The sequence below is a fragment of the Hyla sarda genome, unplaced genomic scaffold (assembly GCF_029499605.1).
Source record: "Hyla sarda isolate aHylSar1 unplaced genomic scaffold, aHylSar1.hap1 scaffold_506, whole genome shotgun sequence".
In the NCBI taxonomy this organism is placed as follows: domain Eukaryota; kingdom Metazoa; phylum Chordata; class Amphibia; order Anura; family Hylidae; genus Hyla; species Hyla sarda.
The window spans coordinates 108344-135727 of record NW_026610517.1 but is presented as its reverse complement, the minus strand read 5'-3'; the positions used below and the strand labels follow the sequence as shown (position 1 = coordinate 135727).

The window sequence follows — 27384 nt, the reverse complement described above, 5'->3', positions numbered from 1 at the left end:
GTATGTGACTATGGAGCTGTTTGGTGATGTCGTCTATTATGGCCTTCATAGAAGCAACAGGAGATTGTTGCATCCATCTAGAACCCTCAGAACTACAGTGCTATGATGTCACTCACTTCCACAGGCCTTGCAGAGTGTAAACAACAACAACCCAGCTTTGTTGTGTATGTAACCATAGGGATTTGTGATGTCACCTAGAACCTTCACAGCAGCGACAGCTTTATGAGGAGCATCAGCACTGCTCTGCCTGAGCAGAACCATCACCGCCATAGGTTGTCAAATAACCCGGATTTAACCCACACAGGTAAGTCCAATGGGGTGCAGGCATGTCCTCTATGCTTACAGCTTCCCGTGGGTGTTGGTTTGATACCGTTTGGGGACAGCCAAGGAGGCATCTGCAGGCAACAAAGGTAGGTGTGTGCTTGTGTGTGTGTTTCCTATGCAGATCCTAAGCCCAGTGTCACATGCAAGTAGGAGGAGTAAGAAGGGTTCCTGGCAAATCCGGGTTATGGATTGCATTTAAAAAGGCCCCGTGGGAGTGCAATGGGCCCCTGTCTTGCTGCTTAGCAATAATGGTATGGGTTTAGGTTCTGCTGTGTGTACTGGTGGTTGACTGCCCCCCAGCCCAGAGTGTGCATGGAAAATTGTCTGGCAGCCTCCCTGACAGCAAGCAGTGATAGTGCCCATGAAGGGGACCTTGTTGGGCCCGCCCCTTTCACGGTTATCGCTTCTCGGCCTTTTGGCTAAGATCAAGTGTAGTATCTGTTCTTATCAGTTTAATATCTGATACGTCCCCTATCTGGGGACCATATATTAAATGGATTTTTGAGAACGGGGGCCGATTTCGAAGCTTGCTTCCGTCGCCCTATGCATTGACCCGATATGGCAGTATCTTCGGGTACAGTGCACCACCCCCTTACAGGGTTAAAAAGAAAGATTCCTACTTTCATTGCTACCTGCTTGCTGGCTAGCCAGCTAGCCAGCCCTGTGGGCCTTGCTGCTGCTGCTGCAGCCAAAAAACAAAAGGTGGTGCTGCTGCTGCTTCTGCTGCTTCTGCTTCTGCTTGTGTCTGGCCGCTGTTGGAGCGTCCAGGCACAGGACTTCTGCTGCTGCTGACTAAATGGCCTCCTTAATTGGATCATTTGAGTAGCCAGCACACCTGTGCAGGTAGGGCATGACATGATAGGCAGCTGCCTTGATAGCGGGTGGGTGCTGAATGTTCCTAATTGACAAAATAAGATTAATGCTTATGAAGAAATATAAAATCTCATCCCTTCCCCAATATCGCGCCACACCCCTACCCCTTAATTCCCTGGTTGAACTTGATGGACATATGTCTTTTTTCGACCGTACTAACTATGTAACTATGTAACATAACATGGGGGGGGGTCTCCTGGCTGTTCACACAGGTGTGTCATTGCTGTACATTGACCATGCATTGCTTCTGTGGTATTGCAAAGGCAAAGACAAATGCTTCCAGCCATCCATTGCACTAATGGATTGGTCATCAGCTGGCTGTCTATGTCCCGCATCAATATAGACCAAAGTACAGAGGGTTAGGCTATGCTATTGTGCACCTACCTGATGCATCAGAAGGTGCGAGGCCCTTGCTAAATTCTGTGCACAGACTTTGAGATCTATACTTTAGACTGTATCTAAACCTGCTCCAACATGGACTGACATTCTGGCCTACTTTCAGCCGATGCGACTTGTCTGTCGCTGAACAGTCGCTTTTTATGTATTCAGCACCTATGTATAATGTTGTAAAAATGCTCTAGAAGCTAAAGTCGCAGAAATGTCACACATATTTGGCCTGCAACTTTCTGTGCGACAAATTCAGACAGGAAAAATCAGTATAAATCCTTAGAAAATTATCCCCCAGTGTCTCCATCTGCTGGCGGTATTGAATAAGCATTGCTGCACTGATGGGGTATGCATTAGACGAAAAAAAAGAAGAAAAAGAAGAATAATACGCCCAGAAAAGAGGCGAAAAGGAGAAAAACGTAAAAAAACGTGAAAAAAAAGTAAGAGGAAGAGAAGGGAAAAAAAGGTGGAAATGGGTTTAAAAGTGATTTCGGCGGAGAAATATATATATATATATATATATATATATATATATATATATATACGCGCACACACACACATATATATAAACGTATTCTCCGTTGAGATATTGCAGCCGCTGCTGTGTCCAGGCCCAGGAGCCTTAGCACTGTGCTGTGATGTCACTCAATACCACTGACATCACTAGGTGTAAACAACATCTCTCCTTTGCTGTGTATGTGACTATGGAGCTGTTTGGTGATGTTGTCTATTATGGCCTTCATAGAAGCAACAGGAGATTGTTGCATCCATCTAGAACCCTCAGAACTACAGTGCTATGATGTCACTCACTTCCACAGGCCTTGCAGAGTGTAAACAACAACAACCCAGCTTTGTTGTGTATGTAACCATAGGGATTTGTGATGTCACCTAGAACCTTCACAGCAGCGACAGCTTTATGAGGAGCATCAGCACTGCTCTGCCTGAGCAGAACCATCACCGCCATAGGTTGTCAAATAACCCGGATTTAACCCACACAGGTAAGTCCAATGGGGTGCAGGCATGTCCTCTATGCTTACAGCTTCCCGTGGGTGTTGGTTTGATACCGTTTGGGGACAGCCAAGGAGGCATCTGCAGGCAACAAAGGTAGGTGTGTGCTTGTGTGTGTGTTTCCTATGCAGATCCTAAGCCCAGTGTCACATGCAAGTAGGAGGAGTAAGAAGGGTTCCTGGCAAATCCGGGTTATGGATTGCATTTAAAAAGGCCCCGTGGGAGTGCAATGGGCCCCTGTCTTGCTGCTTAGCAATAATGGTATGGGTTTAGGTTCTGCTGTGTGTACTGGTGGTTGACTGCCCCCCAGCCCAGAGTGTGCATGGAAAATTGTCTGGCAGCCTCCCTGACAGCAAGCAGTGATAGTGCCCATGAAGGGGACCTTGTTGGGCCCGCCCCTTTCACGGTTATCGCTTCTCGGCCTTTTGGCTAAGATCAAGTGTAGTATCTGTTCTTATCAGTTTAATATCTGATACGTCCCCTATCTGGGGACCATATATTAAATGGATTTTTGAGAACGGGGGCCGATTTCGAAGCTTGCTTCCGTCGCCCTATGCATTGACCCGATATGGCAGTATCTTCGGGTACAGTGCACCACCCCCTTACAGGGTTAAAAAGAAAGATTCCTACTTTCATTGCTACCTGCTTGCTGGCTAGCCAGCTAGCCAGCCCTGTGGGCCTTGCTGCTGCTGCTGCAGCCAAAAAACAAAAGGTGGTGCTGCTGCTGCTTCTGCTGCTTCTGCTTCTGCTTGTGTCTGGCCGCTGTTGGAGCGTCCAGGCACAGGACTTCTGCTGCTGCTGACTAAATGGCCTCCTTAATTGGATCATTTGAGTAGCCAGCACACCTGTGCAGGTAGGGCATGACATGATAGGCAGCTGCCTTGATAGCGGGTGGGTGCTGAATGTTCCTAATTGACAAAATAAGATTAATGCTTATGAAGAAATATAAAATCTCATCCCTTCCCCAATATCGCGCCACACCCCTACCCCTTAATTCCCTGGTTGAACTTGATGGACATATGTCTTTTTTCGACCGTACTAACTATGTAACTATGTAACATAACATGGGGGGGGGTCTCCTGGCTGTTCACACAGGTGTGTCATTGCTGTACATTGACCATGCATTGCTTCTGTGGTATTGCAAAGGCAAAGACAAATGCTTCCAGCCATCCATTGCACTAATGGATTGGTCATCAGCTGGCTGTCTATGTCCCGCATCAATATAGACCAAAGTACAGAGGGTTAGGCTATGCTATTGTGCACCTACCTGATGCATCAGAAGGTGCGAGGCCCTTGCTAAATTCTGTGCACAGACTTTGAGATCTATACTTTAGACTGTATCTAAACCTGCTCCAACATGGACTGACATTCTGGCCTACTTTCAGCCGATGCGACTTGTCTGTCGCTGAACAGTCGCTTTTTATGTATTCAGCACCTATGTATAATGTTGTAAAAATGCTCTAGAAGCTAAAGTCGCAGAAATGTCACACATATTTGGCCTGCAACTTTCTGTGCGACAAATTCAGACAGGAAAAATCAGTATAAATCCTTAGAAAATTATCCCCCAGTGTCTCCATCTGCTGGCGGTATTGAATAAGCATTGCTGCACTGATGGGGTATGCATTAGACGAAAAAAAAGAAGAAAAAGAAGAATAATACGCCCAGAAAAGAGGCGAAAAGGAGAAAAACGTAAAAAAACGTGAAAAAAAAGTAAGAGGAAGAGAAGGGAAAAAAAGGTGGAAATGGGTTTAAAAGTGATTTCGGCGGAGAAATATATATATATATATATATATATATATATATATATATATATATATATATATACGCGCACACACACACATATATATAAACGTATTCTCCGTTGAGATATTGCAGCCGCTGCTGTGTCCAGGCCCAGGAGCCTTAGCACTGTGCTGTGATGTCACTCAATACCACTGACATCACTAGGTGTAAACAACATCTCTCCTTTGCTGTGTATGTGACTATGGAGCTGTTTGGTGATGTTGTCTATTATGGCCTTCATAGAAGCAACAGGAGATTGTTGCATCCATCTAGAACCCTCAGAACTACAGTGCTATGATGTCACTCACTTCCACAGGCCTTGCAGAGTGTAAACAACAACAACCCAGCTTTGTTGTGTATGTAACCATAGGGATTTGTGATGTCACCTAGAACCTTCACAGCAGCGACAGCTTTATGAGGAGCATCAGCACTGCTCTGCCTGAGCAGAACCATCACCGCCATAGGTTGTCAAATAACCCGGATTTAACCCACACAGGTAAGTCCAATGGGGTGCAGGCATGTCCTCTATGCTTACAGCTTCCCGTGGGTGTTGGTTTGATACCGTTTGGGGACAGCCAAGGAGGCATCTGCAGGCAACAAAGGTAGGTGTGTGCTTGTGTGTGTGTTTCCTATGCAGATCCTAAGCCCAGTGTCACATGCAAGTAGGAGGAGTAAGAAGGGTTCCTGGCAAATCCGGGTTATGGATTGCATTTAAAAAGGCCCCGTGGGAGTGCAATGGGCCCCTGTCTTGCTGCTTAGCAATAATGGTATGGGTTTAGGTTCTGCTGTGTGTACTGGTGGTTGACTGCCCCCCAGCCCAGAGTGTGCATGGAAAATTGTCTGGCAGCCTCCCTGACAGCAAGCAGTGATAGTGCCCATGAAGGGGACCTTGTTGGGCCCGCCCCTTTCACGGTTATCGCTTCTCGGCCTTTTGGCTAAGATCAAGTGTAGTATCTGTTCTTATCAGTTTAATATCTGATACGTCCCCTATCTGGGGACCATATATTAAATGGATTTTTGAGAACGGGGGCCGATTTCGAAGCTTGCTTCCGTCGCCCTATGCATTGACCCGATATGGCAGTATCTTCGGGTACAGTGCACCACCCCCTTACAGGGTTAAAAAGAAAGATTCCTACTTTCATTGCTACCTGCTTGCTGGCTAGCCAGCTAGCCAGCCCTGTGGGCCTTGCTGCTGCTGCTGCAGCCAAAAAACAAAAGGTGGTGCTGCTGCTGCTTCTGCTGCTTCTGCTTCTGCTTGTGTCTGGCCGCTGTTGGAGCGTCCAGGCACAGGACTTCTGCTGCTGCTGACTAAATGGCCTCCTTAATTGGATCATTTGAGTAGCCAGCACACCTGTGCAGGTAGGGCATGACATGATAGGCAGCTGCCTTGATAGCGGGTGGGTGCTGAATGTTCCTAATTGACAAAATAAGATTAATGCTTATGAAGAAATATAAAATCTCATCCCTTCCCCAATATCGCGCCACACCCCTACCCCTTAATTCCCTGGTTGAACTTGATGGACATATGTCTTTTTTCGACCGTACTAACTATGTAACTATGTAACATAACATGGGGGGGGGTCTCCTGGCTGTTCACACAGGTGTGTCATTGCTGTACATTGACCATGCATTGCTTCTGTGGTATTGCAAAGGCAAAGACAAATGCTTCCAGCCATCCATTGCACTAATGGATTGGTCATCAGCTGGCTGTCTATGTCCCGCATCAATATAGACCAAAGTACAGAGGGTTAGGCTATGCTATTGTGCACCTACCTGATGCATCAGAAGGTGCGAGGCCCTTGCTAAATTCTGTGCACAGACTTTGAGATCTATACTTTAGACTGTATCTAAACCTGCTCCAACATGGACTGACATTCTGGCCTACTTTCAGCCGATGCGACTTGTCTGTCGCTGAACAGTCGCTTTTTATGTATTCAGCACCTATGTATAATGTTGTAAAAATGCTCTAGAAGCTAAAGTCGCAGAAATGTCACACATATTTGGCCTGCAACTTTCTGTGCGACAAATTCAGACAGGAAAAATAAGTATAAATCCTTAGAAAATTATCCCCCAGTGTCTCCATCTGCTGGCGGTATTGAATAAGCATTGCTGCACTGATGGGGTATGCATTAGACGAAAAAAAAGAAGAAAAAGAAGAATAATACGCCCAGAAAAGAGGCGAAAAGGAGAAAAACGTAAAAAAACGTGAAAAAAAAGTAAGAGGAAGAGAAGGGAAAAAAAGGTGGAAATGGGTTTAAAAGTGATTTCGGCGGAGAAATATATATATATATATATATATATATATATATATATATATATATATACGCGCACACACACACATATATATAAACGTATTCTCCGTTGAGATATTGCAGCCGCTGCTGTGTCCAGGCCCAGGAGCCTTAGCACTGTGCTGTGATGTCACTCAATACCACTGACATCACTAGGTGTAAACAACATCTCTCCTTTGCTGTGTATGTGACTATGGAGCTGTTTGGTGATGTCGTCTATTATGGCCTTCATAGAAGCAACAGGAGATTGTTGCATCCATCTAGAACCCTCAGAACTACAGTGCTATGATGTCACTCACTTCCACAGGCCTTGCAGAGTGTAAACAACAACAACCCAGCTTTGTTGTGTATGTAACCATAGGGATTTGTGATGTCACCTAGAACCTTCACAGCAGCGACAGCTTTATGAGGAGCATCAGCACTGCTCTGCCTGAGCAGAACCATCACCGCCATAGGTTGTCAAATAACCCGGATTTAACCCACACAGGTAAGTCCAATGGGGTGCAGGCATGTCCTCTATGCTTACAGCTTCCCGTGGGTGTTGGTTTGATACCGTTTGGGGACAGCCAAGGAGGCATCTGCAGGCAACAAAGGTAGGTGTGTGCTTGTGTGTGTGTTTCCTATGCAGATCCTAAGCCCAGTGTCACATGCAAGTAGGAGGAGTAAGAAGGGTTCCTGGCAAATCCGGGTTATGGATTGCATTTAAAAAGGCCCCGTGGGAGTGCAATGGGCCCCTGTCTTGCTGCTTAGCAATAATGGTATGGGTTTAGGTTCTGCTGTGTGTACTGGTGGTTGACTGCCCCCCAGCCCAGAGTGTGCATGGAAAATTGTCTGGCAGCCTCCCTGACAGCAAGCAGTGATAGTGCCCATGAAGGGGACCTTGTTGGGCCCGCCCCTTTCACGGTTATCGCTTCTCGGCCTTTTGGCTAAGATCAAGTGTAGTATCTGTTCTTATCAGTTTAATATCTGATACGTCCCCTATCTGGGGACCATATATTAAATGGATTTTTGAGAACGGGGGCCGATTTCGAAGCTTGCTTCCGTCGCCCTATGCATTGACCCGACATGGCAGTATCTTCGGGTACAGTGCACCACCCCCTTACAGGGTTAAAAAGAAAGATTCCTACTTTCATTGCTACCTGCTTGCTGGCTAGCCAGCTAGCCAGCCCTGTGGGCCTTGCTGCTGCTGCTGCAGCCAAAAAACAAAAGGTGGTGCTGCTGCTGCTTCTGCTGCTTCTGCTTCTGCTTGTGTCTGGCCGCTGTTGGAGCGTCCAGGCACAGGACTTCTGCTGCTGCTGACTAAATGGCCTCCTTAATTGGATCATTTGAGTAGCCAGCACACCTGTGCAGGTAGGGCATGACATGATAGGCAGCTGCCTTGATAGCGGGTGGGTGCTGAATGTTCCTAATTGACAAAATAAGATTAATGCTTATGAAGAAATATAAAATCTCATCCCTTCCCCAATATCGCGCCACACCCCTACCCCTTAATTCCCTGGTTGAACTTGATGGACATATGTCTTTTTTCGACCGTACTAACTATGTAACTATGTAACATAACATGGGGGGGGTCTCCTGGCTGTTCACACAGGTGTGTCATTGCTGTACATTGACCATGCATTGCTTCTGTGGTATTGCAAAGGCAAAGACAAATGCTTCCAGCCATCCATTGCACTAATGGATTGGTCATCAGCTGGCTGTCTATGTCCCGCATCAATATAGACCAAAGTACAGAGGGTTAGGCTATGCTATTGTGCACCTACCTGATGCATCAGAAGGTGCGAGGCCCTTGCTAAATTCTGTGCACAGACTTTGAGATCTATACTTTAGACTGTATCTAAACCTGCTCCAACATGGACTGACATTCTGGCCTACTTTCAGCCGATGCGACTTGTCTGTCGCTGAACAGTCGCTTTTTATGTATTCAGCACCTATGTATAATGTTGTAAAAATGCTCTAGAAGCTAAAGTCGCAGAAATGTCACACATATTTGGCCTGCAACTTTCTGTGCGACAAATTCAGACAGGAAAAATCAGTATAAATCCTTAGAAAATTATCCCCCAGTGTCTCCATCTGCTGGCGGTATTGAATAAGCATTGCTGCACTGATGGGGTATGCATTAGACGAAAAAAAAGAAGAAAAAGAAGAATAATACGCCCAGAAAAGAGGCGAAAAGGAGAAAAACGTAAAAAAACGTGAAAAAAAAGTAAGAGGAAGAGAAGGGAAAAAAAGGTGGAAATGGGTTTAAAAGTGATTTCGGCGGAGAAATATATATATATATATATATATATATATATATATATATATATACGCGCACACACACACATATATATAAACGTATTCTCCGTTGAGATATTGCAGCCGCTGCTGTGTCCAGGCCCAGGAGCCTTAGCACTGTGCTGTGATGTCACTCAATACCACTGACATCACTAGGTGTAAACAACATCTCTCCTTTGCTGTGTATGTGACTATGGAGCTGTTTGGTGATGTCGTCTATTATGGCCTTCATAGAAGCAACAGGAGATTGTTGCATCCATCTAGAACCCTCAGAACTACAGTGCTATGATGTCACTCACTTCCACAGGCCTTGCAGAGTGTAAACAACAACAACCCAGCTTTGTTGTGTATGTAACCCTAGGGATTTGTGATGTCACCTAGAACCTTCACAGCAGCGACAGCTTTATGAGGAGCATCAGCACTGCTCTGCCTGAGCAGAACCATCACCGCCATAGGTTGTCAAATAACCCGGATTTAACCCACACAGGTAAGTCCAATGGGGTGCAGGCATGTCCTCTATGCTTACAGCTTCCCGTGGGTGTTGGTTTGATACCGTTTGGGGACAGCCAAGGAGGCATCTGCAGGCAACAAAGGTAGGTGTGTGCTTGTGTGTGTGTTTCCTATGCAGATCCTAAGCCCAGTGTCACATGCAAGTAGGAGGAGTAAGAAGGGTTCCTGGCAAATCCGGGTTATGGATTGCATTTAAAAAGGCCCCGTGGGAGTGCAATGGGCCCCTGTCTTGCTGCTTAGCAATAATGGTATGGGTTTAGGTTCTGCTGTGTGTACTGGTGGTTGACTGCCCCCCAGCCCAGAGTGTGCATGGAAAATTGTCTGGCAGCCTCCCTGACAGCAAGCAGTGATAGTGCCCATGAAGGGGACCTTGTTGGGCCCGCCCCTTTCACGGTTATCGCTTCTCGGCCTTTTGGCTAAGATCAAGTGTAGTATCTGTTCTTATCAGTTTAATATCTGATACGTCCCCTATCTGGGGACCATATATTAAATGGATTTTTGAGAACGGGGGCCGATTTCGAAGCTTGCTTCCGTCGCCCTATGCATTGACCCGATATGGCAGTATCTTCGGGTACAGTGCACCACCCCCTTACAGGGTTAAAAAGAAAGATTCCTACTTTCATTGCTACCTGCTTGCTGGCTAGCCAGCTAGCCAGCCCTGTGGGCCTTGCTGCTGCTGCTGCAGCCAAAAAACAAAAGGTGGTGCTGCTGCTGCTTCTGCTGCTTCTGCTTCTGCTTGTGTCTGGCCGCTGTTGGAGCGTCCAGGCACAGGACTTCTGCTGCTGCTGACTAAATGGCCTCCTTAATTGGATCATTTGAGTAGCCAGCACACCTGTGCAGGTAGGGCATGACATGATAGGCAGCTGCCTTGATAGCGGGTGGGTGCTGAATGTTCCTAATTGACAAAATAAGATTAATGCTTATGAAGAAATATAAAATCTCATCCCTTCCCCAATATCGCGCCACACCCCTACCCCTTAATTCCCTGGTTGAACTTGATGGACATATGTCTTTTTTCGACCGTACTAACTATGTAACTATGTAACATAACATGGGGGGGGGTCTCCTGGCTGTTCACACAGGTGTGTCATTGCTGTACATTGACCATGCATTGCTTCTGTGGTATTGCAAAGGCAAAGACAAATGCTTCCAGCCATCCATTGCACTAATGGATTGGTCATCAGCTGGCTGTCTATGTCCCGCATCAATATAGACCAAAGTACAGAGGGTTAGGCTATGCTATTGTGCACCTACCTGATGCATCAGAAGGTGCGAGGCCCTTGCTAAATTCTGTGCACAGACTTTGAGATCTATACTTTAGACTGTATCTAAACCTGCTCCAACATGGACTGACATTCTGGCCTACTTTCAGCCGATGCGACTTGTCTGTCGCTGAACAGTCGCTTTTTATGTATTCAGCACCTATGTATAATGTTGTAAAAATGCTCTAGAAGCTAAAGTCGCAGAAATGTCACACATATTTGGCCTGCAACTTTCTGTGCGACAAATTCAGACAGGAAAAATAAGTATAAATCCTTAGAAAATTATCCCCCAGTGTCTCCATCTGCTGGCGGTATTGAATAACCATTGCTGCACTGATGGGGTATGCATTAGACGAAAAAAAAGAAGAAAAAGAAGAATAATACGCCCAGAAAAGAGGCGAAAAGGAGAAAAACGTAAAAAAACGTGAAAAAAAAGTAAGAGGAAGAGAAGGGAAAAAAAGGTGGAAATGGGTTTAAAAGTGATTTCGGCGGAGAAATATATATATATATATATATATATATATATATATATATATATACGCGCACACACACACATATATATAAACGTATTCTCCGTTGAGATATTGCAGCCGCTGCTGTGTCCAGGCCCAGGAGCCTTAGCACTGTGCTGTGATGTCACTCAATACCACTGACATCACTAGGTGTAAACAACATCTCTCCTTTGCTGTGTATGTGACTATGGAGCTGTTTGGTGATGTCGTCTATTATGGCCTTCATAGAAGCAACAGGAGATTGTTGCATCCATCTAGAACCCTCAGAACTACAGTGCTATGATGTCACTCACTTCCACAGGCCTTGCAGAGTGTAAACAACAACAACCCAGCTTTGTTGTGTATGTAACCATAGGGATTTGTGATGTCACCTAGAACCTTCACAGCAGCGACAGCTTTATGAGGAGCATCAGCACTGCTCTGCCTGAGCAGAACCATCACCGCCATAGGTTGTCAAATAACCCGGATTTAACCCACACAGGTAAGTCCAATGGGGTGCAGGCATGTCCTCTATGCTTACAGCTTCCCGTGGGTGTTGGTTTGATACCGTTTGGGGACAGCCAAGGAGGCATCTGCAGGCAACAAAGGTAGGTGTGTGCTTGTGTGTGTGTTTCCTATGCAGATCCTAAGCCCAGTGTCACATGCAAGTAGGAGGAGTAAGAAGGGTTCCTGGCAAATCCGGGTTATGGATTGCATTTAAAAAGGCCCCGTGGGAGTGCAATGGGCCCCTGTCTTGCTGCTTAGCAATAATGGTATGGGTTTAGGTTCTGCTGTGTGTACTGGTGGTTGACTGCCCCCCAGCCCAGAGTGTGCATGGAAAATTGTCTGGCAGCCTCCCTGACAGCAAGCAGTGATAGTGCCCATGAAGGGGACCTTGTTGGGCCCGCCCCTTTCACGGTTATCGCTTCTCGGCCTTTTGGCTAAGATCAAGTGTAGTATCTGTTCTTATCAGTTTAATATCTGATACGTCCCCTATCTGGGGACCATATATTAAATGGATTTTTGAGAACGGGGGCCGATTTCGAAGCTTGCTTCCGTCGCCCTATGCATTGACCCGACATGGCAGTATCTTCGGGTACAGTGCACCACCCCCTTACAGGGTTAAAAAGAAAGATTCCTACTTTCATTGCTACCTGCTTGCTGGCTAGCCAGCTAGCCAGCCCTGTGGGCCTTGCTGCTGCTGCTGCAGCCAAAAAACAAAAGGTGGTGCTGCTGCTGCTTCTGCTGCTTCTGCTTCTGCTTGTGTCTGGCCGCTGTTGGAGCGTCCAGGCACAGGACTTCTGCTGCTGCTGACTAAATGGCCTCCTTAATTGGATCATTTGAGTAGCCAGCACACCTGTGCAGGTAGGGCATGACATGATAGGCAGCTGCCTTGATAGCGGGTGGGTGCTGAATGTTCCTAATTGACAAAATAAGATTAATGCTTATGAAGAAATATAAAATCTCATCCCTTCCCCAATATCGCGCCACACCCCTACCCCTTAATTCCCTGGTTGAACTTGATGGACATATGTCTTTTTTCGACCGTACTAACTATGTAACTATGTAACATAACATGGGGGGGGTCTCCTGGCTGTTCACACAGGTGTGTCATTGCTGTACATTGACCATGCATTGCTTCTGTGGTATTGCAAAGGCAAAGACAAATGCTTCCAGCCATCCATTGCACTAATGGATTGGTCATCAGCTGGCTGTCTATGTCCCGCATCAATATAGACCAAAGTACAGAGGGTTAGGCTATGCTATTGTGCACCTACCTGATGCATCAGAAGGTGCGAGGCCCTTGCTAAATTCTGTGCACAGACTTTGAGATCTATACTTTAGACTGTATCTAAACCTGCTCCAACATGGACTGACATTCTGGCCTACTTTCAGCCGATGCGACTTGTCTGTCGCTGAACAGTCGCTTTTTATGTATTCAGCACCTATGTATAATGTTGTAAAAATGCTCTAGAAGCTAAAGTCGCAGAAATGTCACACATATTTGGCCTGCAACTTTCTGTGCGACAAATTCAGACAGGAAAAATCAGTATAAATCCTTAGAAAATTATCCCCCAGTGTCTCCATCTGCTGGCGGTATTGAATAAGCATTGCTGCACTGATGGGGTATGCATTAGACGAAAAAAAAGAAGAAAAAGAAGAATAATACGCCCAGAAAAGAGGCGAAAAGGAGAAAAACGTAAAAAAACGTGAAAAAAAAGTAAGAGGAAGAGAAGGGAAAAAAAGGTGGAAATGGGTTTAAAAGTGATTTCGGCGGAGAAATATATATATATATATATATATATATATATATATATATATATACGCGCACACACACACATATATATAAACGTATTCTCCGTTGAGATATTGCAGCCGCTGCTGTGTCCAGGCCCAGGAGCCTTAGCACTGTGCTGTGATGTCACTCAATACCACTGACATCACTAGGTGTAAACAACATCTCTCCTTTGCTGTGTATGTGACTATGGAGCTGTTTGGTGATGTCGTCTATTATGGCCTTCATAGAAGCAACAGGAGATTGTTGCATCCATCTAGAACCCTCAGAACTACAGTGCTATGATGTCACTCACTTCCACAGGCCTTGCAGAGTGTAAACAACAACAACCCAGCTTTGTTGTGTATGTAACCATAGGGATTTGTGATGTCACCTAGAACCTTCACAGCAGCGACAGCTTTATGAGGAGCATCAGCACTGCTCTGCCTGAGCAGAACCATCACCGCCATAGGTTGTCAAATAACCCGGATTTAACCCACACAGGTAAGTCCAATGGGGTGCAGGCATGTCCTCTATGCTTACAGCTTCCCGTGGGTGTTGGTTTGATACCGTTTGGGGACAGCCAAGGAGGCATCTGCAGGCAACAAAGGTAGGTGTGTGCTTGTGTGTGTGTTTCCTATGCAGATCCTAAGCCCAGTGTCACATGCAAGTAGGAGGAGTAAGAAGGGTTCCTGGCAAATCCGGGTTATGGATTGCATTTAAAAAGGCCCCGTGGGAGTGCAATGGGCCCCTGTCTTGCTGCTTAGCAATAATGGTATGGGTTTAGGTTCTGCTGTGTGTACTGGTGGTTGACTGCCCCCCAGCCCAGAGTGTGCATGGAAAATTGTCTGGCAGCCTCCCTGACAGCAAGCAGTGATAGTGCCCATGAAGGGGACCTTGTTGGGCCCGCCCCTTTCACGGTTATCGCTTCTCGGCCTTTTGGCTAAGATCAAGTGTAGTATCTGTTCTTATCAGTTTAATATCTGATACGTCCCCTATCTGGGGACCATATATTAAATGGATTTTTGAGAACGGGGGCCGATTTCGAAGCTTGCTTCCGTCGCCCTATGCATTGACCCGATATGGCAGTATCTTCGGGTACAGTGCACCACCCCCTTACAGGGTTAAAAAGAAAGATTCCTACTTTCATTGCTACCTGCTTGCTGGCTAGCCAGCTAGCCAGCCCTGTGGGCCTTGCTGCTGCTGCTGCAGCCAAAAAACAAAAGGTGGTGCTGCTGCTGCTTCTGCTGCTTCTGCTTCTGCTTGTGTCTGGCCGCTGTTGGAGCGTCCAGGCACAGGACTTCTGCTGCTGCTGACTAAATGGCCTCCTTAATTGGATCATTTGAGTAGCCAGCACACCTGTGCAGGTAGGGCATGACATGATAGGCAGCTGCCTTGATAGCGGGTGGGTGCTGAATGTTCCTAATTGACAAAATAAGATTAATGCTTATGAAGAAATATAAAATCTCATCCCTTCCCCAATATCGCGCCACACCCCTACCCCTTAATTCCCTGGTTGAACTTGATGGACATATGTCTTTTTCGACCGTACTAACTATGTAACTATGTAACATAACATGGGGGGGGTCTCCTGGCTGTTCACACAGGTGTGTCATTGCTGTACATTGACCATGCATTGCTTCTGTGGTATTGCAAAGGCAAAGACAAATGCTTCCAGCCATCCATTGCACTAATGGATTGGTCATCAGCTGGCTGTCTATGTCCCGCATCAATATAGACCAAAGTACAGAGGGTTAGGCTATGCTATTGTGCACCTACCTGATGCATCAGAAGGTGCGAGGCCCTTGCTAAATTCTGTGCACAGACTTTGAGATCTATACTTTAGACTGTATCTAAACCTGCTCCAACATGGACTGACATTCTGGCCTACTTTCAGCCGATGCGACTTGTCTGTCGCTGAACAGTCGCTTTTTATGTATTCAGCACCTATGTATAATGTTGTAAAAATGCTCTAGAAGCTAAAGTCGCAGAAATGTCACACATATTTGGCCTGCAACTTTCTGTGCGACAAATTCAGACAGGAAAAATCAGTATAAATCCTTAGAAAATTATCCCCCAGTGTCTCCATCTGCTGGCGGTATTGAATAAGCATTGCTGCACTGATGGGGTATGCATTAGACGAAAAAAAAGAAGAAAAAGAAGAATAATACGCCCAGAAAAGAGGCGAAAAGGAGAAAAACGTAAAAAAACGTGAAAAAAAAGTAAGAGGAAGAGAAGGGAAAAAAAGGTGGAAATGGGTTTAAAAGTGATTTCGGCGGAGAAATATATATATATATATATATATATATATATATATATATATATATATGCGCACACACACACATATATATAAACGTATTCTCCGTTGAGATATTGCAGCCGCTGCTGTGTCCAGGCCCAGGAGCCTTAGCACTGTGCTGTGATGTCACTCAATACCACTGACATCACTAGGTGTAAACAACATCTCTCCTTTGCTGTGTATGTGACTATGGAGCTGTTTGGTGATGTCGTCTATTATGGCCTTCATAGAAGCAACAGGAGATTGTTGCATCCATCTAGAACCCTCAGAACTACAGTGCTATGATGTCACTCACTTCCACAGGCCTTGCAGAGTGTAAACAACAACAACCCAGCTTTGTTGTGTATGTAACCATAGGGATTTGTGATGTCACCTAGAACCTTCACAGCAGCGACAGCTTTATGAGGAGCATCAGCACTGCTCTGCCTGAGCAGAACCATCACCGCCATAGGTTGTCAAATAACCCGGATTTAACCCACACAGGTAAGTCCAATGGGGTGCAGGCATGTCCTCTATGCTTACAGCTTCCCGTGGGTGTTGGTTTGATACCGTTTGGGGACAGCCAAGGAGGCATCTGCAGGCAACAAAGGTAGGTGTGTGCTTGTGTGTGTGTTTCCTATGCAGATCCTAAGCCCAGTGTCACATGCAAGTAGGAGGAGTAAGAAGGGTTCCTGGCAAATCCGGGTTATGGATTGCATTTAAAAAGGCCCCGTGGGAGTGCAATGGGCCCCTGTCTTGCTGCTTAGCAATAATGGTATGGGTTTAGGTTCTGCTGTGTGTACTGGTGGTTGACTGCCCCCCAGCCCAGAGTGTGCATGGAAAATTGTCTGGCAGCCTCCCTGACAGCAAGCAGTGATAGTGCCCATGAAGGGGACCTTGTTGGGCCCGCCCCTTTCACGGTTATCGCTTCTCGGCCTTTTGGCTAAGATCAAGTGTAGTATCTGTTCTTATCAGTTTAATATCTGATACGTCCCCTATCTGGGGACCATATATTAAATGGATTTTTGAGAACGGGGGCCGATTTCGAAGCTTGCTTCCGTCGCCCTATGCATTGACCCGACATGGCAGTATCTTCGGGTACAGTGCACCACCCCCTTACAGGGTTAAAAAGAAAGATTCCTACTTTCATTGCTACCTGCTTGCTGGCTAGCCAGCTAGCCAGCCCTGTGGGCCTTGCTGCTGCTGCTGCAGCCAAAAAACAAAAGGTGGTGCTGCTGCTGCTTCTGCTGCTTCTGCTTCTGCTTGTGTCTGGCCGCTGTTGGAGCGTCCAGGCACAGGACTTCTGCTGCTGCTGACTAAATGGCCTCCTTAATTGGATCATTTGAGTAGCCAGCACACCTGTGCAGGTAGGGCATGACATGATAGGCAGCTGCCTTGATAGCGGGTGGGTGCTGAATGTTCCTAATTGACAAAATAAGATTAATGCTTATGAAGAAATATAAAATCTCATCCCTTCCCCAATATCGCGCCACACCCCTACCCCTTAATTCCCTGGTTGAACTTGATGGACATATGTCTTTTTTCGACCGTACTAACTATGTAACTATGTAACATAACATGGGGGGGGTCTCCTGGCTGTTCACACAGGTGTGTCATTGCTGTACATTGACCATGCATTGCTTCTGTGGTATTGCAAAGGCAAAGACAAATGCTTCCAGCCATCCATTGCACTAATGGATTGGTCATCAGCTGGCTGTCTATGTCCCGCATCAATATAGACCAAAGTACAGAGGGTTAGGCTATGCTATTGTGCACCTACCTGATGCATCAGAAGGTGCGAGGCCCTTGCTAAATTCTGTGCACAGACTTTGAGATCTATACTTTAGACTGTATCTAAACCTGCTCCAACATGGACTGACATTCTGGCCTACTTTCAGCCGATGCGACTTGTCTGTCGCTGAACAGTCGCTTTTTATGTATTCAGCACCTATGTATAATGTTGTAAAAATGCTCTAGAAGCTAAAGTCGCAGAAATGTCACACATATTTGGCCTGCAACTTTCTGTGCGACAAATTCAGACAGGAAAAATCAGTATAAATCCTTAGAAAATTATCCCCCAGTGTCTCCATCTGCTGGCGGTATTGAATAAGCATTGCTGCACTGATGGGGTATGCATTAGACGAAAAAAAAGAAGAAAAAGAAGAATAATACGCCCAGAAAAGAGGCGAAAAGGAGAAAAACGTAAAAAAACGTGAAAAAAAAGTAAGAGGAAGAGAAGGGAAAAAAAGGTGGAAATGGGTTTAAAAGTGATTTCGGCGGAGAAATATATATATATATATATATATATATATATATATATATACGCGCACACACACACATATATATAAACGTATTCTCCGTTGAGATATTGCAGCCGCTGCTGTGTCCAGGCCCAGGAGCCTTAGCACTGTGCTGTGATGTCACTCAATACCACTGACATCACTAGGTGTAAACAACATCTCTCCTTTGCTGTGTATGTGACTATGGAGCTGTTTGGTGATGTCGTCTATTATGGCCTTCATAGAAGCAACAGGAGATTGTTGCATCCATCTAGAACCCTCAGAACTACAGTGCTATGATGTCACTCACTTCCACAGGCCTTGCAGAGTGTAAACAACAACAACCCAGCTTTGTTGTGTATGTAACCATAGGGATTTGTGATGTCACCTAGAACCTTCACAGCAGCGACAGCTTTATGAGGAGCATCAGCACTGCTCTGCCTGAGCAGAACCATCACCGCCATAGGTTGTCAAATAACCCGGATTTAACCCACACAGGTAAGTCCAATGGGGTGCAGGCATGTCCTCTATGCTTACAGCTTCCCGTGGGTGTTGGTTTGATACCGTTTGGGGACAGCCAAGGAGGCATCTGCAGGCAACAAAGGTAGGTGTGTGCTTGTGTGTGTGTTTCCTATGCAGATCCTAAGCCCAGTGTCACATGCAAGTAGGAGGAGTAAGAAGGGTTCCTGGCAAATCCGGGTTATGGATTGCATTTAAAAAGGCCCCGTGGGAGTGCAATGGGCCCCTGTCTTGCTGCTTAGCAATAATGGTATGGGTTTAGGTTCTGCTGTGTGTACTGGTGGTTGACTGCCCCCCAGCCCAGAGTGTGCATGGAAAATTGTCTGGCAGCCTCCCTGACAGCAAGCAGTGATAGTGCCCATGAAGGGGACCTTGTTGGGCCCGCCCCTTTCACGGTTATCGCTTCTCGGCCTTTTGGCTAAGATCAAGTGTAGTATCTGTTCTTATCAGTTTAATATCTGATACGTCCCCTATCTGGGGACCATATATTAAATGGATTTTTGAGAACGGGGCCGATTTCGAAGCTTGCTTCCGTCGCCCTATGCATTGACCCGATATGGCAGTATCTTCGGGTACAGTGCACCACCCCCTTACAGGGTTAAAAAGAAAGATTCCTACTTTCATTGCTACCTGCTTGCTGGCTAGCCAGCTAGCCAGCCCTGTGGGCCTTGCTGCTGCTGCTGCAGCCAAAAAACAAAAGGTGGTGCTGCTGCTGCTTCTGCTGCTTCTGCTTCTGCTTGTGTCTGGCCGCTGTTGGAGCGTCCAGGCACAGGACTTCTGCTGCTGCTGACTAAATGGCCTCCTTAATTGGATCATTTGAGTAGCCAGCACACCTGTGCAGGTAGGGCATGACATGATAGGCAGCTGCCTTGATAGCGGGTGGGTGCTGAATGTTCCTAATTGACAAAATAAGATTAATGCTTATGAAGAAATATAAAATCTCATCCCTTCCCCAATATCGCGCCACACCCCTACCCCTTAATTCCCTGGTTGAACTTGATGGACATATGTCTTTTTTCGACCGTACTAACTATGTAACTATGTAACATAACATGGGGGGGGTCTCCTGGCTGTTCACACAGGTGTGTCATTGCTGTACATTGACCATGCATTGCTTCTGTGGTATTGCAAAGGCAAAGACAAATGCTTCCAGCCATCCATTGCACTAATGGATTGGTCATCAGCTGGCTGTCTATGTCCCGCATCAATATAGACCAAAGTACAGAGGGTTAGGCTATGCTATTGTGCACCTACCTGATGCATCAGAAGGTGCGAGGCCCTTGCTAAATTCTGTGCACAGACTTTGAGATCTATACTTTAGACTGTATCTAAACCTGCTCCAACATGGACTGACATTCTGGCCTACTTTCAGCCGATGCGACTTGTCTGTCGCTGAACAGTCGCTTTTTATGTATTCAGCACCTATGTATAATGTTGTAAAAATGCTCTAGAAGCTAAAGTCGCAGAAATGTCACACATATTTGGCCTGCAACTTTCTGTGCGACAAATTCAGACAGGAAAAATCAGTATAAATCCTTAGAAAATTATCCCCCAGTGTCTCCATCTGCTGGCGGTATTGAATAAGCATTGCTGCACTGATGGGGTATGCATTAGACGAAAAAAAAGAAGAAAAAGAAGAATAATACGCCCAGAAAAGAGGCGAAAAGGAGAAAAACGTAAAAAAACGTGAAAAAAAAGTAACAGGAAGAGAAGGGAAAAAAAGGTGGAAATGGGTTTAAAAGTGATTTCGGCGGAGTATATATATATATATATATATATATATATATATATATATATATACGCGCACACACACACATATATATAAACGTATTCTCCGTTGAGATATTGCAGCCGCTGCTGTGTCCAGGCCCAGGAGCCTTAGCACTGTGCTGTGATGTCACTCAATACCACTGACATCACTAGGTGTAAACAACATCTCTCCTTTGCTGTGTATGTGACTATGGAGCTGTTTGGTGATGTCGTCTATTATGGCCTTCATAGAAGCAACAGGAGATTGTTGCATCCATCTAGAACCCTCAGAACTACAGTGCTATGATGTCACTCACTTCCACAGGCCTTGCAGAGTGTAAACAACAACAACCCAGCTTTGTTGTGTATGTAACCATAGGGATTTGTGATGTCACCTAGAACCTTCACAGCAGCGACAGCTTTATGAGGAGCATCAGCACTGCTCTGCCTGAGCAGAACCATCACCGCCATAGGTTGTCAAATAACCCGGATTTAACCCACACAGGTAAGTCCAATGGGGTGCAGGCATGTCCTCTATGCTTACAGCTTCCCGTGGGTGTTGGTTTGATACCGTTTGGGGACAGCCAAGGAGGCATCTGCAGGCAACAAAGGTAGGTGTGTGCTTGTGTGTGTGTTTCCTATGCAGATCCTAAGCCCAGTGTCACATGCAAGTAGGAGGAGTAAGAAGGGTTCCTGGCAAATCCGGGTTATGGATTGCATTTAAAAAGGCCCCGTGGGAGTGCAATGGGCCCCTGTCTTGCTGCTTAGCAATAATGGTATGGGTTTTGGTTCTGCTGTGTGTACTGGTGGTTGACTGCCCCCCAGCCCAGAGTGTGCATGGAAAATTGTCTGGCAGCCTCCCTGACAGCAAGCAGTGATAGTGCCCATGAAGGGGACCTTGTTGGGCCCGCCCCTTTCACGGTTATCGCTTCTCGGCCTTTTGGCTAAGATCAAGTGTAGTATCTGTTCTTATCAGTTTAATATCTGATACGTCCCCTATCTGGGGACCATATATTAAATGGATTTTTGAGAACGGGGGCCGATTTCGAAGCTTGCTTCCGTCGCCCTATGCATTGACCCGATATGGCAGTATCTTCGGGTACAGTGCACCACCCCCTTACAGGGTTAAAAAGAAAGATTCCTACTTTCATTGCTACCTGCTTGCTGGCTAGCCAGCTAGCCAGCCCTGTGGGCCTTGCTGCTGCTGCTGCAGCCAAAAAACAAAAGGTGGTGCTGCTGCTGCTTCTGCTGCTTCTGCTTCTGCTTGTGTCTGGCCGCTGTTGGAGCGTCCAGGCACAGGACTTCTGCTGCTGCTGACTAAATGGCCTCCTTAATTGGATCATTTGAGTAGCCAGCACACCTGTGCAGGTAGGGCATGACATGATAGGCAGCTGCCTTGATAGCGGGTGGGTGCTGAATGTTCCTAATTGACAAAATAAGATTAATGCTTATGAAGAAATATAAAATCTCATCCCTTCCCCAATATCGCGCCACACCCCTACCCCTTAATTCCCTGGTTGAACTTGATGGACATATGTCTTTTTTCGACCGTACTAACTATGTAACTATGTAACATAACATGGGGGGGGTCTCCTGGCTGTTCACACAGGTGTGTCATTGCTGTACATTGACCATGCATTGCTTCTGTGGTATTGCAAAGGCAAAGACAAATGCTTCCAGCCATCCATTGCACTAATGGATTGGTCATCAGCTGGCTGTCTATGTCCCGCATCAATATAGACCAAAGTACAGAGGGTTAGGCTATGCTATTGTGCACCTACCTGATGCATCAGAAGGTGCGAGGCCCTTGCTAAATTCTGTGCACAGACTTTGAGATCTATACTTTAGACTGTATCTAAACCTGCTCCAACATGGACTGACATTCTGGCCTACTTTCAGCCGATGCGACTTGTCTGTCGCTGAACAGTCGCTTTTTATGTATTCAGCACCTATGTATAATGTTGTAAAAATGCTCTAGAAGCTAAAGTCGCAGAAATGTCACACATATTTGGCCTGCAACTTTCTGTGCGACAAATTCAGACAGGAAAAATCAGTATAAATCCTTAGAAAATTATCCCCCAGTGTCTCCATCTGCTGGCGGTATTGAATAAGCATTGCTGCACTGATGGGGTATGCATTAGACGAAAAAAAAGAAGAAAAAGAAGAATAATACGCCCAGAAAAGAGGCGAAAAGGAGAAAAACGTAAAAAAACGTGAAAAAAAAGTAAGAGGAAGAGAAGGGAAAAAAAGGTGGAAATGGGTTTAAAAGTGATTTCGGCGGAGAAATATATATATATATATATATATATATATATATATATATATATATATACGCGCACACACACACATATATATAAACGTATTCTCCGTTGAGATATTGCAGCCGCTGCTGTGTCCAGGCCCAGGAGCCTTAGCACTGTGCTGTGATGTCACTCAATACCACTGACATCACTAGGTGTAAACAACATCTCTCCTTTGCTGTGTATGTGACTATGGAGCTGTTTGGTGATGTCGTCTATTATGGCCTTCATAGAAGCAACAGGAGATTGTTGCATCCATCTAGAACCCTCAGAACTACAGTGCTATGATGTCACTCACTTCCACAGGCCTTGCAGAGTGTAAACAACAACAACCCAGCTTTGTTGTGTATGTAACCATAGGGATTTGTGATGTCACCTAGAACCTTCACAGCAGCGACAGCTTTATGAGGAGCATCAGCACTGCTCTGCCTGAGCAGAACCATCACCGCCATAGGTTGTCAAATAACCCGGATTTAACCCACACAGGTAAGTCCAATGGGGTGCAGGCATGTCCTCTATGCTTACAGCTTCCCGTGGGTGTTGGTTTGATACCGTTTGGGGACAGCCAAGGAGGCATCTGCAGGCAACAAAGGTAGGTGTGTGCTTGTGTGTGTGTTTCCTATGCAGATCCTAAGCCCAGTGTCACATGCAAGTAGGAGGAGTAAGAAGGGTTCCTGGCAAATCCGGGTTATGGATTGCATTTAAAAAGGCCCCGTGGGAGTGCAATGGGCCCCTGTCTTGCTGCTTAGCAATAATGGTATGGGTTTAGGTTCTGCTGTGTGTACTGGTGGTTGACTGCCCCCCAGCCCAGAGTGTGCATGGAAAATTGTCTGGCAGCCTCCCTGACAGCAAGCAGTGATAGTGCCCATGAAGGGGACCTTGTTGGGCCCGCCCCTTTCACGGTTATCGCTTCTCGGCCTTTTGGCTAAGATCAAGTGTAGTATCTGTTCTTATCAGTTTAATATCTGATACGTCCCCTATCTGGGGACCATATATTAAATGGATTTTTGAGAACGGGGGCCGATTTCGAAGCTTGCTTCCGTCGCCCTATGCATTGACCCGATATGGCAGTATCTTCGGGTACAGTGCACCACCCCCTTACAGGGTTAAAAAGAAAGATTCCTACTTTCATTGCTACCTGCTTGCTGGCTAGCCAGCTAGCCAGCCCTGTGGGCCTTGCTGCTGCTGCTGCAGCCAAAAAACAAAAGGTGGTGCTGCTGCTGCTTCTGCTGCTTCTGCTTCTGCTTGTGTCTGGCCGCTGTTGGAGCGTCCAGGCACAGGACTTCTGCTGCTGCTGACTAAATGGCCTCCTTAATTGGATCATTTGAGTAGCCAGCACACCTGTGCAGGTAGGGCATGACATGATAGGCAGCTGCCTTGATAGCGGGTGGGTGCTGAATGTTCCTAATTGACAAAATAAGATTAATGCTTATGAAGAAATATAAAATCTCATCCCTTCCCCAATATCGCGCCACACCCCTACCCCTTAATTCCCTGGTTGAACTTGATGGACATATGTCTTTTTTCGACCGTACTAACTATGTAACTATGTAACATAACATGGGGGGGGTCTCCTGGCTGTTCACACAGGTGTGTCATTGCTGTACATTGACCATGCATTGCTTCTGTGGTATTGCAAAGGCAAAGACAAATGCTTCCAGCCATCCATTGCACTAATGGATTGGTCATCAGCTGGCTGTCTATGTCCCGCATCAATATAGACCAAAGTACAGAGGGTTAGGCTATGCTATTGTGCACCTACCTGATGCATCAGAAGGTGCGAGGCCCTTGCTAAATTCTGTGCACAGACTTTGAGATCTATACTTTAGACTGTATCTAAACCTGCTCCAACATGGACTGACATTCTGGCCTACTTTCAGCCGATGCGACTTGTCTGTCGCTGAACAGTCGCTTTTTATGTATTCAGCACCTATGTATAATGTTGTAAAAATGCTCTAGAAGCTAAAGTCGCAGAAATGTCACACATATTTGGCCTGCAACTTTCTGTGGGACAAATTCAGACAGGAAAAATCAGTATAAATCCTTAGAAAATTATCCCCCAGTGTCTCCATCTGCTGGCGGTATTGAATAAGCATTGCTGCACTGATGGGGTATGCATTAGACGAAAAAAAAGAAGAAAAAGAAGAATAATACGCCCAGAAAAGAGGCGAAAAGGAGAAAAACGTAAAAAAACGTGAAAAAAAAGTAAGAGGAAGAGAAGGGAAAAAAAGGTGGAAATGGGTTTAAAAGTGATTTCGGCGGAGAAATATATATATATATATATATATATATATATATATATATATACGCGCACACACACACATATATATAAACGTATTCTCCGTTGAGATATTGCAGCCGCTGCTGTGTCCAGGCCCAGGAGCCTTAGCACTGTGCTGTGATGTCACTCAATACCACTGACATCACTAGGTGTAAACAACATCTCTCCTTTGCTGTGTATGTGACTATGGAGCTGTTTGGTGATGTCGTCTATTATGGCCTTCATAGAAGCAACAGGAGATTGTTGCATCCATCTAGAACCCTCAGAACTACAGTGCTATGATGTCACTCACTTCCACAGGCCTTGCAGAGTGTAAACAACAACAACCCAGCTTTGTTGTGTATGTAACCATAGGGATTTGTGATGTCACCTAGAACCTTCACAGCAGCGACAGCTTTATGAGGAGCATCAGCACTGCTCTGCCTGAGCAGAACCATCACCGCCATAGGTTGTCAAATAACCCGGATTTAACCCACACAGGTAAGTCCAATGGGGTGCAGGCATGTCCTCTATGCTTACAGCTTCCCGTGGGTGTTGGTTTGATACCGTTTGGGGACAGCCAAGGAGGCATCTGCAGGCAACAAAGGTAGGTGTGTGCTTGTGTGTGTGTTTCCTATGCAGATCCTAAGCCCAGTGTCACATGCAAGTAGGAGGAGTAAGAAGGGTTCCTGGCAAATCCGGGTTATGGATTGCATTTAAAAAGGCCCCGTGGGAGTGCAATGGGCCCCTGTCTTGCTGCTTAGCAATAATGGTATGGGTTTAGGTTCTGCTGTGTGTACTGGTGGTTGACTGCCCCCCAGCCCAGAGTGTGCATGGAAAATTGTCTGGCAGCCTCCCTGACAGCAAGCAGTGATAGTGCCCATGAAGGGGACCTTGTTGGGCCCGCCCCTTTCACGGTTATCGCTTCTCGGCCTTTTGGCTAAGATCAAGTGTAGTATCTGTTCTTATCAGTTTAATATCTGATACGTCCCCTATCTGGGGACCATATATTAAATGGATTTTTGAGAACGGGGGCCGATTTCGAAGCTTGCTTCCGTCGCCCTATGCATTGACCCGATATGGCAGTATCTTCGGGTACAGTGCACCACCCCCTTACAGGGTTAAAAAGAAAGATTCCTACTTTCATTGCTACCTGCTTGCTGGCTAGCCAGCTAGCCAGCCCTGTGGGCCTTGCTGCTGCTGCTGCAGCCAAAAAACAAAAGGTGGTGCTGCTGCTGCTTCTGCTGCTTCTGCTTCTGCTTGTGTCTGGCCGCTGTTGGAGCGTCCAGGCACAGGACTTCTGCTGCTGCTGACTAAATGGCCTCCTTAATTGGATCATTTGAGTAGCCAGCACACCTGTGCAGGTAGGGCATGACATGATAGGCAGCTGCCTTGATAGCGGGTGGGTGCTGAATGTTCCTAATTGACAAAATAAGATTAATGCTTATGAAGAAATATAAAATCTCATCCCTTCCCCAATATCGCGCCACACCCCTACCCCTTAATTCCCTGGTTGAACTTGATGGACATATGTCTTTTTTCGACCGTACTAACTATGTAACTATGTAACATAACATGGGGGGGGTCTCCTGGCTGTTCACACAGGTGTGTCATTGCTGTACATTGACCATGCATTGCTTCTGTGGTATTGCAAAGGCAAAGACAAATGCTTCCAGCCATCCATTGCACTAATGGATTGGTCATCAGCTGGCTGTCTATGTCCCGCATCAATATAGACCAAAGTACAGAGGGTTAGGCTATGCTATTGTGCACCTACCTGATGCATCAGAAGGTGCGAGGCCCTTGCTAAATTCTGTGCACAGACTTTGAGATCTATACTTTAGACTGTATCTAAACCTGCTCCAACATGGACTGACATTCTGGCCTACTTTCAGCCGATGCGACTTGTCTGTCGCTGAACAGTCGCTTTTTATGTATTCAGCACCTATGTATAATGTTGTAAAAATGCTCTAGAAGCTAAAGTCGCAGAAATGTCACACATATTTGGCCTGCAACTTTCTGTGCGACAAATTCAGACAGGAAAAATCAGTATAAATCCTTAGAAAATTATCCCCCAGTGTCTCCATCTGCTGGCGGTATTGAATAAGCATTGCTGCACTGATGGGGTATGCATTAGACGAAAAAAAAGAAGAAAAAGAAGAATAATACGCCCAGAAAAGAGGCGAAAAGGAGAAAAACGTAAAAAAACGTGAAAAAAAAGTAAGAGGAAGAGAAGGGAAAAAAAGGTGGAAATGGGTTTAAAAGTGATTTCGGCGGAGAAATATATATATATATATATATATATATATATATATATATATATATACGCGCACACACACACATATATATAAACGTATTCTCCGTTGAGATATTGCAGCCGCTGCTGTGTCCAGGCCCAGGAGCCTTAGCACTGTGCTGTGATGTCACTCAATACCACTGACATCACTAGGTGTAAACAACATCTCTCCTTTGCTGTGTATGTGACTATGGAGCTGTTTGGTGATGTCGTCTATTTCTCT

The 27384-nt window shown here is 45.9% G+C and overlaps 12 non-coding genes across 12 annotated transcripts; all 12 read left to right on the top strand.

Moving 5' to 3' along the window:
• The first annotated feature begins 723 nt into the window (after nt 1-723).
• On the top strand, nt 724-914 carry LOC130337806 (U2 spliceosomal RNA). Its single transcript, XR_008878632.1, has one exon. It is a non-coding gene; the product is annotated as a U2 spliceosomal RNA (small nuclear RNA).
• Nucleotides 915-3001: 2087 nt separating this feature from the next.
• On the top strand, nt 3002-3192 carry LOC130337805 (U2 spliceosomal RNA). Its single transcript, XR_008878631.1, has one exon. It is a non-coding gene; the product is annotated as a U2 spliceosomal RNA (small nuclear RNA).
• Nucleotides 3193-5289: 2097 nt separating this feature from the next.
• On the top strand, nt 5290-5480 carry LOC130337803 (U2 spliceosomal RNA). The gene has a single exon (XR_008878630.1). It is a non-coding gene; the product is annotated as a U2 spliceosomal RNA (small nuclear RNA).
• A 2091-nt stretch (nt 5481-7571) lies between these two features.
• On the top strand, nt 7572-7762 carry LOC130337746 (U2 spliceosomal RNA). Its single transcript, XR_008878583.1, has one exon. It is a non-coding gene; the product is annotated as a U2 spliceosomal RNA (small nuclear RNA).
• A 2086-nt stretch (nt 7763-9848) lies between these two features.
• LOC130337802 (U2 spliceosomal RNA) lies at nt 9849-10039 on the top strand. Its single transcript, XR_008878629.1, has one exon. It is a non-coding gene; the product is annotated as a U2 spliceosomal RNA (small nuclear RNA).
• A 2087-nt stretch (nt 10040-12126) lies between these two features.
• LOC130337745 (U2 spliceosomal RNA) lies at nt 12127-12317 on the top strand. Its single transcript, XR_008878582.1, has one exon. It is a non-coding gene; the product is annotated as a U2 spliceosomal RNA (small nuclear RNA).
• A 2086-nt stretch (nt 12318-14403) lies between these two features.
• Nucleotides 14404-14594, top strand: LOC130337800 (U2 spliceosomal RNA). Its single transcript, XR_008878627.1, has one exon. It is a non-coding gene; the product is annotated as a U2 spliceosomal RNA (small nuclear RNA).
• A 2087-nt stretch (nt 14595-16681) lies between these two features.
• On the top strand, nt 16682-16872 carry LOC130337744 (U2 spliceosomal RNA). Its single transcript, XR_008878581.1, has one exon. It is a non-coding gene; the product is annotated as a U2 spliceosomal RNA (small nuclear RNA).
• A 2082-nt stretch (nt 16873-18954) lies between these two features.
• Nucleotides 18955-19144, top strand: LOC130337748 (U2 spliceosomal RNA). Its single transcript, XR_008878585.1, has one exon. It is a non-coding gene; the product is annotated as a U2 spliceosomal RNA (small nuclear RNA).
• Nucleotides 19145-21229: 2085 nt separating this feature from the next.
• On the top strand, nt 21230-21420 carry LOC130337799 (U2 spliceosomal RNA). Its single transcript, XR_008878626.1, has one exon. It is a non-coding gene; the product is annotated as a U2 spliceosomal RNA (small nuclear RNA).
• A 2090-nt stretch (nt 21421-23510) lies between these two features.
• LOC130337798 (U2 spliceosomal RNA) lies at nt 23511-23701 on the top strand. The gene has a single exon (XR_008878625.1). It is a non-coding gene; the product is annotated as a U2 spliceosomal RNA (small nuclear RNA).
• Nucleotides 23702-25785: 2084 nt separating this feature from the next.
• LOC130337797 (U2 spliceosomal RNA) lies at nt 25786-25976 on the top strand. The gene has a single exon (XR_008878624.1). It is a non-coding gene; the product is annotated as a U2 spliceosomal RNA (small nuclear RNA).
• Nucleotides 25977-27384: the final 1408 nt, after the last annotated feature.